General features: G+C 39.7%; 1 protein-coding gene across 2 annotated transcripts in view; it reads right to left on the reverse strand.

Moving 5' to 3' along the window:
• Positions 1 to 9,872, reverse strand: part of LOC105355608 (microtubule-associated tumor suppressor candidate 2 homolog) — a 48,242-nt gene extending 38,370 nt beyond the window's left edge. For both annotated transcript variants that reach the window (XM_023962338.1, XM_023962337.1), the window contains exon 1: positions 9,409 to 9,872. The gene's annotated coding sequence lies outside the window, so the exon portion shown is untranslated. The remainder of the gene's footprint in view (positions 1 to 9,408) is intronic.
• Positions 9,873 to 11,109: the final 1,237 nt, after the last annotated feature.

Here is an 11,109-nt window from a genome sequence, read left to right on the forward strand (position 1 = left end):
CCTTAAGCAGAGTTATTTAATATTTGGATTGTTAAGGTATCACATTTTTTATGAGCAAATATAAAAAGGATGCACTTGAAGCAGGGATTCCTGTTAAATTTCAGCTATGCAATGTAAATGTGAGTGTGTTTATTTTTCAATTAACAGTGTGTGTGAACACCTATCAGTTCTCTTGCGGTGTATTTTTGTCTTAAAAGCACATATGTTTATTGGTTGTCAAATAATCTTGGAGTGTCATTTTAAAGGCAGAAAGGGTGGCTGATGGTGGAAAAATAATCACATATCAACGACAAAAAAAATGTCCAAACATTAATTATTTAATCAAAATTTTCACATTTTCCCACAACATAAGAAAAGAAAAAATTCCCTCGAGGAATCTTCATGAAATTTCCCACACATGCCGGCAGCTGAAGTCTACAACTAAAGCCATTGTTTTTGTGACCTTTAACCTAAGAGGCCTTCATCTTGAATTTTCCTAAAAAAAACTTCACCTTTAGTAACAGCCATAAATTTAAACTTCTCCTAGGAATTCCATCTATATCCTCCTAACTCCACAGGCATCAGTGGGAACCTACTTGGGTAAAAATGTTTGAATTAGACGTTTTAGATGTTGCACGGTGTTGGCGTAGCGAGCTCACAAAAGTGACATTCTTCTGTTGCCCTAACATTTTTTACCAGAACATTGTGAAAATTAAATGCACAAACCCTTGCTTCAAGCTGAATGAAACAATATGACATACGTTATGAACCTCTTTGAAATGTGGGCGTGGTCAACACAAAACTTCAGTTGTCAAAAGATTACTTTTGGATTTCTAGAAATGACATCGATCAGTTCGTCACCCTCATGTAACCAAATCATAAAATGGTTTCTACGGAGATAAAACCAACAGAAAAGACTGCATTTTGGAAAATGTGCCTTTTCATGAATTTGTCTCATGAAGCTCTGACCAGGTTGGCAGAGGAGAGGAAGAGAGTGAAGGACCTAAAGCAGAGAGGGCAGGTAAAAGGGGGCAATGGGGGGAGGCAGATAGCGTCTTCGGGCTGTACAACGCCATCTGCAGCTTTCGTTTTACTCACTTGCATTATTTGTTGAAGAATGGATTTATTTAGTCAGTCAATTACCCTACATGTAATAAATCCCTGGCATTCTGCAAAAATACTGACACCCTTTCCTAAGGGTTGTCCTACTTTGCTTCAATTACTCTTTTTATGAGATATTCTCAAATGACAAACATGTCATAACAAGAAATACAACTTTTTTCATTTGTCAGTGTGTAATTCAAATTTTTATGTTTTAGAGGGGCTTAAAACACATTAGAACTACAAAATACAATTTAATTTTGTCCTTTTTTCTAGGAGTTCTTATATTTAAAATATATTCACTTCCTGCAACATAGGCAGAAACCAAAGAGTTCAAGTTCAGAAAAGATCATTTAAATTTTGACCTCAGTCCCACTTGTGGCCTGAAACCATCACATGAAAATTTTAATCCTTACCAAAGTTCAAATAGGTTTTCCCACATTTTAATTATACTTGCAGCCTGGGTGTCGGTTCTCATTAGCAGGTGACAGTGGCGGGCGTTTCAGTGAACTCCCTGTTAGGATGGCAGATCCACTGCCTGTGGCTTTTTTTTGACACAGCATAGTTGTATAGTTGAACAGTTTCCAATAGCTGTTGCTATTGCAGCAGAAAATATGATTGGCTCTCAGCTTTTGGGGAGTTCAGTGAGCTGAATGTGGTTAAAAAGGACTTTCTATTAAAAAATTCAACGCAAATCTGAGGTTATGTACTTAGACTGAGTCGATATAACTGCTTACTAATGCAGGACATGTCTGTTTAGGTTCAAAGAGAATTTTTTTAACAAACAGAAAAGACAATCAAGCTCTACTCCACTCTGCCTCTGTGTACATTGCTGCGATGAACCTTTGACTTGTGCACACAACTAATTACCTGGTTTTAATACACACAGAGATTACCAGGCTGGAGAGAGCTGGGAGCCTGTAACTGAACATCACAGAGAGAATTCTCGCAGAGTGTGTGATGGATTATGTGATGGCTGATCGATTTTGGCACGGATGTTGCGCTAACGCTTGAGCTGATGACAGCAGTCCTGCCTTACAGGGACTGAACCCAAATGAGCCGCATTTCTAGCGACTGCACGGATGACAAAACCCATTTGGTGCGTCTCTTAAGATGAGCTGAAAGAACAGTGGAACTGACCTCTTTTGGTAAAAGATGAGAAAAAGATGCTCACTATCAACGCTTAACTGATGTTCAAACATTTGTTTCATTTTTAGACTTCAACACCTTAAATTTGATGTTTTATTTGAAATAGATGTAGGTCATACAACCAAAGCATAAAATACCTTCACGTCCTCAGGATCAGAGATTAAAGCGCTGAAGGTGTTCTAAGTAGTACGTCATGTTCATTTTATGATAGGTATTCTTTGTTTAATCATCCTACCTTGTACATTGTCACTCAGCATCATTGTCCAATCAAAAAGTTGTACAAAAACTGAATAAAAAGCATAAAAACACGAACTATGAATAGAAACAAAACATCTTTATATTAAAGACCCACTAGGAGAAAAAATTTGTTTTTGGTGTTTTTGTGGCATTTTTCTCATGATGGTTGACAATCTCAAATTAAAAGACCACTGGGAATGCTTTTAAAGTGCTTCAATTTAAGTGGGCTTTTAAGTTCCAACAATGAACAAAATCAAATGAAAACTTTTTAGGCAATAATATCAAAAACAAAATAGCCCAATTCCTTTTCCGATATCAGTAAGGAGAGAAGGCTTTTGGCAATGATATCCTGATCCCTCCACCTCCCATCAGTCAAAGGTCGAGGAGCTTCAATTTCTGAAGGTCACAGGCTTTTTCTATCACAATTCATGCATGCATTAGATATCAAGGCACGTTCCAACAAGAACTGACCCATGGGCAAACTAGTGAGCATCTACTGCTGAGTACACACATACAGAAGACACACTCAGCCAAAAATATCAAGGGGAAAAAGCAGCGGCGTTCCTGGAAATGGATTCATGGATGCAGACGAAGTGAGGAGAGCAAGAGGCAGGACAAGATATAAAACATCCAAGCTTGCAATGAAGGTGTTACCTTCATCCGTTTGGAAGACTTGTGTTTTTAGAACTACAGCGTGCAGTCAGAGTTGAAAAGAGACTAATTTAGTGAGAAACAAAACGGGAATTTCCATGAGAACTGAATGCAGCAGAGAGATGCCTGTCATGTTTTTATCTACGTCTGTGACTGTGAGCAGGAATCAGCCTGTGTGGGTGAGACACAGAGACGCAGACCTGATGTGGGAGGGATGAGGCATCCAAACGGATGCAGAACAGAGAAGAGCTGTTGATTCCTAATTAGGCGAACAGAGGAGACTTCTTCAGGTGGACCTCTGCGTGAACTTTACAAGCCTGTTTCTGATGTGGCTCCCTGTGCTTTCACTGTCTCTTCTGGAAAATAGAAAACACTCTTATGTAACGGAAGATAAAGGAAACCTTAGAGATGCACATCTTACCTCTTGAAAAAAATCAAAACAAAAAAATGAACCTCTAACAAGGCTATAAAGTCCCACCCCGATCATCTTTGGATCTATTTTAAAAGCGCTCCTAGTGGTCTTTTAATTATGTTCTTGCCGTTTTTAGCCAAATTCAAAAACCTGTGTCGGTTTCCAGGACATAGTTTCTGCAGAGCGGCAGGAGTTCATCAGAAATTCACCTCTGAGCTGTTGGGTTACTGTTGAAGTAAGGCTGCCCTCACTTCCCATCATCCCTGCTTCACTCTCTCTCCTGCTAGCTTATAGCCCGTCACTAATAAAATTGGTGCAACAACAATGGCGAGCAATATTGAAGCTATTCGGCCATTCAGTTTTTATTTTAATATGTATCTGCCATCATCGTAAAAAAAATCCACAAGAACATGTCAGAAACACCAAAAACACCATTTTAATTGCAGGGAGTTGTTAAAAAACAATTTTTTTAAATAAAGAGCACAAATAAAAATATTCAAGACTTCCTGTTAAAAAACAGAAACTGATGGTTTCCTCAACACGTCACCATAGTGGGAGCTAAAGCTGCCTTTCTTTGTCTTTATTGCTGCCACATATGCATTCACAGTGACAGGACAAACACAGTCACTCGCACAGACGCTCCCTCATGCCCGCCCGCCCGCCCGCCCGCCTCCTTCTCCAGCCTCTTTGTCGTTGGTCTGGCAATATACAGTACATGTGGCTTTTTCAGCAGCCATTTGTCTTTGGCACTTTGATTTATTCTTCTCCTCCCCCCCACTGGACGGCCGACAGGTTTTATAGCTCTGTGGTCCCGGAAGGACGTGGGGAAACACACACTCACACACGTGCGCACTTGCATCCTCCATATTCCATCTCAATCATCCATAAATGCTTCTGAAAAACCTGTGAAGTCCAAGACTCAAAGGGTGTAAACGTCTCCCGAAAACTTGTTTAGATTCTGGTTTACAGTAATTGTAGCAGTCATGCAAAGAGCTCAGCCCCCTTAATGCTCTGCGTGCAAATATATTTTTCCATTACCCTCATTTTTTCTGTGCAAACAAATTAGATTTGTAGGCTATATTTGCATAAAATACTCCAGCAGAATGAGGTGTAGTGAGAAATGTTTATAAAAAAATAAATAAACTATAAGCTTTAGTCATCCATTCCTGCTCCTCCTCTATCTGTCAGCCACACAGCAGTGAATGAGCTGAATCCTTCATGTTCACGACGCACGAGGGGCACCCTGCAGACTAAATCCCACAGCCTGAATAGCTCTGGTGTTTGTGTGATTGAAACAAGCAATAACTTACTGCTCTCTGCCATCCCATGCAGCCGTGAAGCAGCCCTCCAGCTGCCTGATTATCGATTTAGACTGATTTTTTTTTTTTTTTGCACACAAAAAAACCTGCCTTTTCTCAGCAGCGCCTGCTTCGCTCCCTAAAGTGATTCCCTTCTGTTTTCAGATGTGCTCTATCCTTTCATTAAGCTCAGTCCTAATCATGCAGTGTTTATAAGGGCAGGGTGAAGTAATCAATCCCATTTTCATCCTCATAGATGGCTCCAGCCATCCCCCTCTTCACTCCCACACACTCCCTATTGTACCCCAGAGGAGAAGGAGGAGGAGGGGGGGGGGGGGTCCTTCAGTACCCCAAGGGAAAGTGTAACAGGATTTCTGCAGGATCTCAGGTCAGAGTGGGTGGCCATTGCTAACTGAATAAAAGGGGAATAGGAAGATCAACTGCAATAAAAGTGGAATTACAGGCGGCCTGTGATGATGTCTGCAAAGAAACAGGAAAAAAAAGCATCTCTAAACAATTCCTTTTCATCCCTGCCTTATTATCCTTCGTTCACCTGACATGCAAGTGGGTTAAAAAAAACAAACAGGAAAAGTGTACCCAGAACTACTGAGAGCATCACTTACAGCTCTCAGCGCTGAGCACTGCAGCAGGAGTGCAAACAAAAAGGAGTACCCTCTTAGGAAGAACACAAAAACAGAAGTCACATAAATCCCACTTGATAAGATTTATCCTCTTCTTAAACATTTTTAGGAATGCTTTTGAGAGTGAAAGCCTCTCCTTTTGTGTCATGTGCTTCTGCTTTACAATCTTGTTTTGATGAAATCTCGAGGAGGCGTAGGCTCCAGCACTGGAGGAGAAAGGAGGAAACTGGAAGTGGGAAAGTTATTTAGCCTAACCATATAAGGAACTGGTGAGGTAGAGCTAGAATAAACACCCCCCCCCCCCCTCCTCCTCCCCTGTAAATGACAAGGAGAGGGGACTGCAGATCAAACCGAGGTTAGCGATGGAGGTGGCGTGAAGGAGACGATAGGAAAGAGTGTCCATCCATGCTGGCAGCACTGCATTGTTATTAGCAGAGCCCCTCCACCCACCACCATAATGCCTGTCGCAGAGAGAAAAATGTTAACTCTTGCATGGCTGCTGAGTGAAAAGTGCTCATGCCGGGACAAAGAGAAGTGCTGAGCAGGGTTTTTTTTTCTTCTTTCAAAAAGATTCAAAAAAAATGTCAGAAAGAAGAAGATGGTGGCAGGCGGCGAGGAAGTTACCTCATGCTGACCCAAAACCCCAAACTCTCTGAATCAGACAGTTATATAAAAAAATAAAAAAAAGGGTTGGCTGCCCAGACAAAGAATATAGCAACTGAAACAGATGGAGTCACCTCTGCATATTTCGGGAAGCAATGGAAGAAAAAGAATGCTGTGGAGACTGGAGAGCAAGAAGAGGGTGTGAATTCTGGTTATTATTGTAACGTGCAAATGCAAATGTGTAATGTGCAAAAACCCTGGGGGCGTGGGGGAGGGAGAGCAGGAAAACGATCAGTGAGAGGTGAGCTAACAATCAGGCTGCATGAGGGTTCGGTGGGGGTAATAAGTATAAAAAAATGTGAGAAAACATCTTGAAATAAATGTGGTGAAAATGACTGTTTTCATGCTGTGAGAAGAGATGTGTGACAGAGCGCTCGACCTGACAAGAAGAAACTCCTGTAGCAAGATGCTTTACAGGTGCTTCTGTCACGATGGAGGGGTTATTTTGGGGAAATGTGACAAGGACTCGTCCTGCTGTATGTATTATGGGTTCCGACTTAAAGTTTTGCTCAGCTCCTAAAGTTTGATCTACAACAACAAACGGCACACTTGTTTATCTATGATTACATTTTAGAGTTCTTTAGCAAGTCTACAAGATTTAAACTGAGCAGATTTACTCTAGAATTTACAGCATATTTCTGCATCTTTGATTTAGTATTTGTAAAATTGTTCAGCATTTTAAGTGTGGCATTTTATGAATGTTTAATTTAACATTTGAATAGTCATTTTGCATTTTTTTTCTTTAGCATTTTTGAATTGTTTGTCCCTTTAGCATTTTAAAATGGTTCTGCCTTTTTACTTTAGAGTTTTATCTATGTTCAACAATTTTACTTTAGCATTTTATAAATTGTTCAATTATTTTACTTTAGCATTTCTAGAAGTGTTCTGCTTTGTTTTACTTTAGCATTTTAAGAATTGTCCACCATTTGGCATTTAAGGCATCGTTGAGCTTTTTTTTTATCTTGAGATTTTTAGAATTGCTCAGCATTTTTGCCTTAGCAGTTAAAGAATTGTTCTGTACTTTTACCTTAGCATTTCAAAATTGTTCAGAATTATTTACTGTAGGATTTGAAGAATTTTTCAGTAATTTTATTTTGGCATCGGACGAATTGTTAGGATTTTTTTACTTCAGCATGTGTAGAATTGTTCAGCATTTTAATGTATAATTTTTCCGTATTTTTACTAATTTACAGAAGTGTTCAGAATTTTTTACCTTACCATCTTAAGCTTTTCTCCATAACTGACATAATCTGCATTTCTCCCTGTTGGAATTTAGCAGGTCAATTTACAATTTCAGTTTTTGTTGGTTAGCTACCTCTTTTTCACCATATTTTCATATTGCTTATTGTTCCGTTAATTTAGCAGTTTTAGGAATTATTTCACGGTTTCTGCTGTTATTTTAAAATTTTAACACGTTTATCTCCCTATAAAACATACAAATATAAACAGGAAAAACCTAGACCACCTCTTTGAATAAACGCATGAACCTAATTAAAGATTCCGACTCCCAAAGAAATACATTTCTGTCGTCACTGAAGGTGTGTCTCTGTTCACTCCCCAGTACCTTGTCACTGCAGGGAAAAAGCTAAAAAAAAAAAAAAAAGAAAAAACTTTACTGTCACCTTCCAGACAAAAGCAGTTAGGATGTGTGTGTGTGTGTGTGTGTGTGTGTGTGTGTGGTGAAATTCACACGTGCACAAGCTGATCGTTTTGATTACACAACTCTGAGAAACTGTTCAATTTCCAGAAACTGACAAAAAAAAGTAAAAAAACAAAAAAAAATAACACATTAGACTCTTATCATTATGACAAAAGTGAGACCTCGTGCAGCCTGACATACTTTCCATCACTCTCTCCTTCACCTCTCATTGCCCCCTCCCCAAGCCACTAAAACCTTCTTTGCTTTGAGGTCGCCCCAGTGCGCTACCCTCTTGGGCTTAGTGACAGGCTTTCCTAGCTGCAGAAACACAAACAGTTCCCAGACGACAACGGCGCACAGGCTCCCAGCAGACATCTTCTGGATTGATTGCTGCTCAGACGTAGCCGAGGTCGGATAATCAATCACACAAGCGTGAGCATCCAGGACGGCTGTGGAAGGCGGCTGACGGAAAAGCAGATCTGCTGCTCCGCTCTGATGTAGCGTTAGATTCGACATCAACTAGACCAAGAGGGACCGGCGAGATACGACACAAAGGACAGCATGATACTGCAACACAGACCTGATGCAGGGTCAGCAACGACAATGGAAACTTTAGATCAATAATAATTATAAAAGCATTTGAGGAATGTATTTCTTTGTCAGGCCTCCATGTCAAGTGAACTTTTAGATAGTTGTCAAGATAAAAATATAACAGACTGCTGTGGTCCAGCTGCCTGACTGAAAAACAAAAAAGTGTTATCTGCATTCCCAAGGTCAACCTGTTTATCATTTTCTCATCAACCAAAAGGAGGAATAAAGAAAGAAAAGAAAATTACTCCAAACTTTAACTTGAGTCTGTGTTTTTTGTGTTGCTTTTGTGCAAAGTAAAAGACAAGACGGCAAATGTGACTAATCCACACAAACAGGCGCCATGCCTCAAGCCTTCTCCTGCATCACACAGAAAAGGCTGTCGCACACGCTTGGGAGGTCCTGAGTGTTCTGCAATCTCAACCAAGCCTTTGTTGTCAAAGTAAAAATAGTAAAAATTCAAACCAAAATTTAAAAAAGAAGATTTTTTATTTTGGAAATACACCAGCAAGTTCTCACACACTGTAAAGAAATGAATAAAATCAGCATCTCTTCAATAGTTCTAATTATAATGATAACAATAAAGCATGTGACTTATAAAAATCAACAATAAAAACCTAGTTAGCTAAAGAAAGCAAGCATCCATAGAAATCAACAAGAATTCCTTCAACCTCATTGCAGTGGATCATAGCTGTAGTCTAAAGCCCATAATCTCTGCTTGATCATTAATACACACATGCGCCATCAATCTCACTAACCTGTTCTCCCTCTTGACCTCAGCTCCTCTCCAGTACTGCCACCATTGTTTGACCTACTTAAGATCTGCTGCAAAACTTTCATACGACCCTCAATCTGAGGTCACGTGTTAGAAACAGAGGCTGCAGCTGTAAAAGGAAAAATAAAAATAAACAATGACTTCACTTTTATTGCAATGAACCTCAGTCTGATGCTGATCAAAACCACATATACAAGTGCGACATGACTAAGACTAAGCGATCCGCCGCAAGAGCTGGCAAACAAAATCCCCGAGAGGTGTTCACGCTGACTTACTTCCTGATCTGCTGCAGGTTCAGGGAAGAGGCTCGCTGCAAAAAACCAAAACAATGTCGGGAGGCTGCGCTCCGTTGCTCTGGTTTATTCTAACGAACGATGCAAGAAGGGAGAGCAGAGAGGCACTGCAGACAGGAGGAGGAGGAGGAGCGGTGCTGATGCTGCAGCCGACACCTGGCGGAACGTGCTGGCGTTCACTGCTGGCTTTAGACGCGCGCGCCCTCTGCTGGCGGATATGAAAATTACATAAATATAGTTGTGCTTAACAGTAAAGACCCACTCCGATGAAAATTGTACTTTGAGTGTTTTTAACATGTTGTTGTGGCATTCTTCTGATGACAGCGGACATACATACAATTAGACTCAAAATTGCATTTCTGAGTATTTGTATGAATATCTCTGTGAACCAGCAGCAGATGATTGATTGATTGATTTTAATTATTTATTTAAGTGTCATACACAAATGTGCCCAGCCCACACGGGCTTATATGACACTGAAAGACAAAATACAGAAAACATATAGCAACATGCCCATCACAAAAATACAATAACTCCCCTAGTCAGAGTCTAACAGAATACAAAGTGTCCATTCTTATTGTCCATCCCTTTGACACAAAATTTGCAAAACAAAAAAATTCATTTTCAAAAATCCAACGTAAGATTTTATCTTCAGATAACCAAAATAAATCAGGACATTTATTTTTCTATTACCTCATACAAACAAAGTCTCTGTTTTTCTTACAGTGGACAATAAAACAAAAAAATGAAATTCATCCTCCACCACTTGCAGCTCACAGACCTCACAGAGTCTTTCCTCCTCAGGAACGCCTGTAAAGCGCCCTACTTCCACCTGTAGGGGGAGCACTCCTGCTCTGAGTTGAGCACATAAGGATCTTTGTCCTCTTTGTAAGTTGTACATAACATGTGGCTCAGCAGAAAATGTGTCCTTAATTTGCAAATAATTTTGTTTTTTGAAACAGTTTCATTTTCCAGCTTTTATCATAATAACCAACTAAAGTTTCCTTAACATTAACAATCTTACATTTCAAACAATTAAAAACTAATGATTGCAGGTTCACAGAGGACAGAATGTTTAATACATCATTACACCAGGGATAAATATGAGCTATTTTCCAATCAAATATTTTACATGAAAGGCTCTCTGCAGGTAAAGTCACCAGCCAGTTCCATAATCTGAGAACTTCTGCTCTTTGTTTGATCACACAAAGTTCCCACCCCATGTCCCCCTCAATGGCGGCTTTAGTGGTGAACCTGTGTACACCCAGAAAGGATCTCATTGCCCTGTTATGAACATTATCACACTCAGGAGCGTCTTCATAACCCCAGACTCCTGCAGCATATAATAACACAGATCCCACCGTGGCATCGTACAATTTACTAAACGTGTCAAAACTCAACTCCGGACAGACCTTCATCTTATTTATCACTGTGCCAAGCGCCCTCCCAGCAGAAACTGATGACAGCTGCTTTCCTTCTGAGAACATCATATTTTTATGAAAAACAAAACCGAGATATTTATAAGTATCAGTATACATAAAAGTAGTTATACCAAAATAAAACAGAAAATTACTTTGAGGTACAAAAGGCTTTCTAAAATGAACTATTTGTGTTTTATCACCATTGATAGTGAGTCTTCATTTATTACACCATTCATTCCTTGTCATTTTATTTCCTCATCAG

The sequence above is a fragment of the Oryzias latipes genome, chromosome 14 (genome assembly GCF_002234675.1).
Source record: "Oryzias latipes chromosome 14, ASM223467v1".
Classification (NCBI taxonomy): domain Eukaryota; kingdom Metazoa; phylum Chordata; class Actinopteri; order Beloniformes; family Adrianichthyidae; genus Oryzias; species Oryzias latipes.